Below are 5,657 nucleotides of genomic sequence, written 5' to 3' on the forward strand. Positions count from 1 at the left end.
GTTTGGCTCTCTTTATGAGGGAGCAAATATCTCATTCCACAGCACAGAGTACCCCAGAAGTTGTTTGAAGAACACTGCAAATAAGATACATTTACCTTGTGTCATCTCGTTGAGAAGTTACTCTGTTAAGTGGCACATTCCTAAGCAATTACTTACATTAAGTTTCTCTTTTAACTCCATTCCTGGAGACTTATCTTCTTGACTTGGAAAACAACACTTTTTTTTTTTTTTTTAAGCCCTGATTATAAGTCTTTCTGAGAGCAGTCAGAAACCCACGTAGCACAAATAAATATTGTGGGAGTTTCTCTTCACATCCAAAATAAGAACAATGCCAAAAAAAATTAGTTAACTTACTAAACAAAGAAAGAACAGGACACATTTAACTTTGCTCATGGAACAGCTTGACAGGTTCTAAAAGGTTAACGCTCTTAGATTAATGGTCCTAAAGAGACTTTTAAAGTGTATAATTCCTCAAGTCCAGATAGAATCTTGTAACACATTCTTGTGGGTCTAAAGGAGAAAAGCTTCTAGGCCTGAGAAATGGCCAAGCAGTGAAGGGTACTCACTGCTCTTACTGAAGACCCGTGTTGGGTTGCCCACAACCAACTGTAACTCCAGCTCCAGGAGATCCGATGCCCTCTTCTGGCCTCCTTAGACACCTGCACTCATGTGCACATGCGCACACACATACACATCTAAAAATGAAAAGATAATCTTCTCTGATCCTACCTGTATCTTTTCTTTCTGTCTGTCTAACGCCAAGCTCTAGCTCTACCCCTTGCTGGTGAGCCAGCGAAATCTTTGATGTACACAAGGGAATTTCTATCTGTTCTATCAACACAAGGCCTCACACAGGTTTCTTGGGCCCACCCTAAAGGGTGGTTATCACCCTTGATTATCACCGAGGCAGTGGCCTCCTTGGGGAAGTCCTATGCCCAGATGGAGGAGGTTTGTGTACATATGTCAAGGACCATCTAAACATCTGATGTGCCTGGCCATGAAAGACAACAGCCCCAGCCGTCCCCTCCCCTCCTGCGCTTCTGTGAGCTTTGCCGTGCATAGAGAGCAGTCCTGGCTCCCTTTCTCCTTACCCTCCACAAAGAGACTGAGAAGGTCTGGATGGATGTGGGGTGTGGACCCTCCACCTGAGGACTGGTAGAAAGGGGCCGGAAATGGAATGCATGCTTTGATCTTTTTTTAGTGTCAAGCCTTGGGTTTTCCAAGAGAATACAAATGCAACCTGGGGGTCTTTGGCAGAAATACCAAGTGTGAGCCTAGCAACAAGGGGGGATGAAGGTCATGGCAGGCCTGCAGGGAAGCAGAACTGGCTTCTTTCCCACCGGGGGCTGTGAGTAGCGTCGTCACTGGCCTGCCTCATGCTCCAGTGCTCGGGTGCTTGCACAAGATTCCGGACACTGTGAAACACCGTGAAACACCATGAAACAGATGGACTGAGGTTCTGGAAGGCCCACCCAGCCATTGTTACAAGGGTAACTAGAGATGTAAATGGGAGGGTTCTACAGAGGGATCAAAAGTCACCTGTGTGTGTGTGTGTGTGTGTGTGTGTGTGTGTGTGTGTGTGTGTGAGGCATGCTTGCTTTTCATGGTCACTTCCCCATGGCTGTGAACCACGGCCATCAGCTTCTGCTCAGTGGCACCTCCTCTGAGAAGCCTTCTCTGATTGTTTCTGGAACCATCTCTGGGAGGGTGGGTCTTCCTTGCTCAGCATGGCTCAGCCTACCCAGCCACACACGTATTCACTCATGTCACTCTCCAACTCACTCACGTCACTCTCCTACTCACATACATCATGACCTACTCACGTTATTTTCCCATCTTTCCAGGAGCCCTGGTCCTGGAAAGTTCCTGGTCCCTATAACACCAACATTCAGCCTACAGCCTGGGGTGTAGCAAGTGTTTAAGAATGATGACCTGGTCTGGAAGTGAGGCACTGAAGGCTCTGGGTGGGTGGAGGCAGAGTATGACTCAAGGGCAGGAGAGTCACTCTTCCTGGGGTCGAGTCCTGCCTCCAGCCTGGAGTAACAATGGGCTCTGGGGCCTCAGTTTCCTCATGGTCCATGAAAGTGTGATTATACCCACCTGTTCAGGCATTGGAGCATTGAATCAGACAAGTAAAGCGTTTAGACAGAGCCTCTCACCTCACTTAGGAGGGCATCCATACACAAGAGCTAGTCGGTGCTGGGCCTGAGGATTGGGCTGCCGACAGGCACAGTGTAACCCTGGCATTCCTGATAACTGAGACACATCACCCCCAGTGTATTCACTTGAGGCTGCTTGCTGTGTTACAGGAGGATCATGGGAAGATAGTTTGATGCTTCTTGGTACTTCCAAATCTCTGAAATTGCTCTCAAGATGAACCATATCACTAAAAAGAATAGCTCACCCCCTCCAGTGCTAATGGCTTGTATCATTACTTTATCGGTTCAGAACATGCTGATGAGATAGAGGATGTCTTCCTCTGGACAGGACCTGGGATCTCAGAGAAGTTCCATGAGTTAGCACAAGTACCCAGAGAGAGTACTGTGTGTGGGCTCACTGTGCAACTTGAGACCCTTGATGACGAAATCAATATTTTATTTAACAAGTTTTAGACATCTACCTCTTATGTCCACTGTGAGAGAATTCACAGGAACCAAGGTGTGGAAACACTCTGACTTGTGTGTATCAACAGGCAAAGGGTAAAGAAAATGTGGTGTAGATCCATGCTGATGAGTACTGGGCAGTCGTCCCAGGGAAGGGGTCTCTGTGACTTTGAACATCATGCATGAGCCTAGAGGACATTGTGTTTAGCAAGATCAGCCAGGCCCAGGAAGAGAAATACTCACATTTGGAATCTGAAAGAACCAAATTCCTAAGCAGCAGAGAGGACCTTTCGGGTCCTGGGGTCTGGAGATGGTGACTGGTAAAGAGAGAGCAAATGGTTCAGTCTGAGTGAGACAAGGAGTGAGTTTTAGAGACAGAGCACAGGGCGCAGCGAGAGGAGGTAACCATATCTCACTGCACATTCCAAAATGGCCGCACGTAGATCTTACGTTCTTACAAAGAAACGTCAAGTCTGGAAAGTGATTGGCAAAAGAATCACCATTCCACCACGTGTCCATACGGCATGGCAGTATATCCGATACATAGAGAAAATTGTCTTTCCGTTAAAATGAAACAATGAATATAATTTAAAAATCACACTTCACCAGCTACTCCAGCTTTTTATTTGGAAGGGGTGGTGGTGGGACAGAATCTCACTCTGTAGTCCAGACTGTGATCTCAGAGGAGGGAGAGTCCTGGAAGATGTCCACTGGAGCCAGAGAACTTCCCCTCCCCAAACGACTTTTTTTTTTTTTTTTTTTTTTTTTCTGGTTGTATTTTTATTTTTGAGCTCGCTTGTAGGTCAGACTGTCCTCATTTCATAGTGTTCTCCCTGCCTCAGGTTCCTAAGTGGTGGGGTTATAGGTGTAAGACACCCCAGCTGGGCATTTTTTTTTTCAATCTTGAGAGCTAACATTTTAAGCAGGGGAGGAAGGAAGAGGAAAGCAACCCTGTACCCCAAGCTTTTGCTGGGCAAATGAACTTGTAAAGCACTACAGAGCTGTGGCGGGCGGGGGTTGGCAGCTCTCTGGCAGTCAGGGCTCCCATCCTTGCTTACGTGTGAACATTTGGCTTACTCGGCTGGGGCGGTCAGTGTCGGAACCTACAGTGTCTCGGACTCAGCACACTCTGGTAGATAGCTGTCAGCAGTAAACTGCTCTTCAGAGGTGGTTTTGAGCCACCCTCCCTGACACTAATCAGACCTTATTGAGGGGCCATGAATTCTGTGGGAGAGTATGCATTTCTAATTTGGAGGAAGACATTTTTATCCTTGCTAGCTTAGAAACTGTTTGACACTGAATCAAATCAACCAGCAGGATGCTCAGGATGTGAGCAGCTCAGAATTTGGAAATCTGCTGAGGAGAGAGAGAGAGAGAGAGAGAGAGAGAGAGAGAGAGAGAGAGAGAGAGAGAGAGAGAGAGAGAGAGAGAACCAGGAGGTGTCTGGGAGGACTAACTCCGTATCTCCAATGGGGATCTCTCAAAGGTATACTTACAACTCTGTCATCTCATTTGATCCCCCAGACATTCTTGATTTCTGTCCTATGTCAGGAGCCTTTGGGGCCCTGAACCTCTGTAACACATGACACTTATCCATTTAGCAAGAACTTAGCAAACATCTATTATGTACCTACCATTGTTCTAGGTGTACTGATTCTTGTGTTGTGGCCAAGAACAGAACGAAGCTTATTCTCTAATGGAAGGGGAAAAAATAACAATAGATCCTCATGCAAAGCCAAGTAGAGCATGTGAAAAATGCCAAATGCTGAGGAAATCATAAGTGACTGGAACAGGGCAGGGGATATTGAAGGTGTGTGTGTGTGTGTGTGTAGAGTCCCGCAGGTTCAAGCCAAGAAGAGCCTGAGGCACCAAAGCCAGAAAATGTCAGGAAGAATCATTCCCTACGGCCTGCGGGGAGGCCCTGTGGCCCTGCTGGAACTATGGCTTCAGGCTTTCACCTCCTGAGTTGTTAGGGAACAAATGTCTGCACATGTTTGGGGTGTTTTTTGTTTGTTGCAACCCCGGGAAACTGAGGCAGAGCAGCAGGCCTCACAGAGCAGTGACCATTGGCGAAAGCAGTGGTGTGTGTTCCTGTAAGAGGAATGGTGTGTGACAGGGGCTGGCTGGCTGGAGCAGGAGGGGCCTAGGACACAGAAATGCAGAAAGAAGGACCGGAGGAAGTGACCAGATGTGCAGGGCCTCTCAGGGTGGACCAGGGCTTGTGGAACTCATAGTCTGAGAAGTATTATTGGGCTTCTGTTACATGTCTAATACAGGATGTAGCAGGTCCCATCTCAGCTATTTCTCAAGAAGACCTGGGAGGGACATTTAATTTTCCTCATTTCCGCAGGGCACAGCATCATGTTGGGCCCGGTGCCTGGAGCCGGTCCCCTCTTTTAAGTGATTTTGAGTGTGAATGTTAGCTGCTCTCCTCCTAGCTTGAGCAGGTCTGTGAACCTCCAGTGTGCATCTCACCTGATAACTGGGTGTGTGGATACAGGCATTACACCTGCAGACGTAAATGACCCTGTCCCCAATTTGTGAACACTGGTTTGAATACCTTATTTGGCAAAAAGGAGAGCAAAGGTAGTTTCTGGGTGTCAACATTAGTGCCAAACTAACCCCAAGATCCCCAGGAATCCTGTTTGTCAACTAACCAACAACGCACATATGGCTTGTTTTTTAAAGTCCATCTGCCTAGAGAGCACCAGAGGCTGGGAAAGGTGAGGTGGGAGTGATTAGAGAAGAGGCCTCAGAGATCAGGAGTCACTGAATGATGTCCCAAGATACGAGATAAGAGATACCAAAAGAGTTTGAGAGCGTAACCTCTGCATCCTGCAACATGGTGGGCATGAGTATAATTCAAAATACCCTAAGTTGTGTATTATTTAAGTCATAAGCCTATAAACATGTGATTGTGAATCTCCAGAAGAAAAGCCCCCAACCCTAAAGAAATGGTAACTAAAGAAGAATGCTAAGTTCCCTAATTTGATGCTTGTATATGCTGAAATACCATACTATATGTAATGCATATGTACGATTATTACAAATGGT

This window comes from Peromyscus leucopus, chromosome 10 (assembly GCF_004664715.2).
Source record: "Peromyscus leucopus breed LL Stock chromosome 10, UCI_PerLeu_2.1, whole genome shotgun sequence".
NCBI lineage: Eukaryota > Metazoa > Chordata > Mammalia > Rodentia > Cricetidae > Peromyscus > Peromyscus leucopus.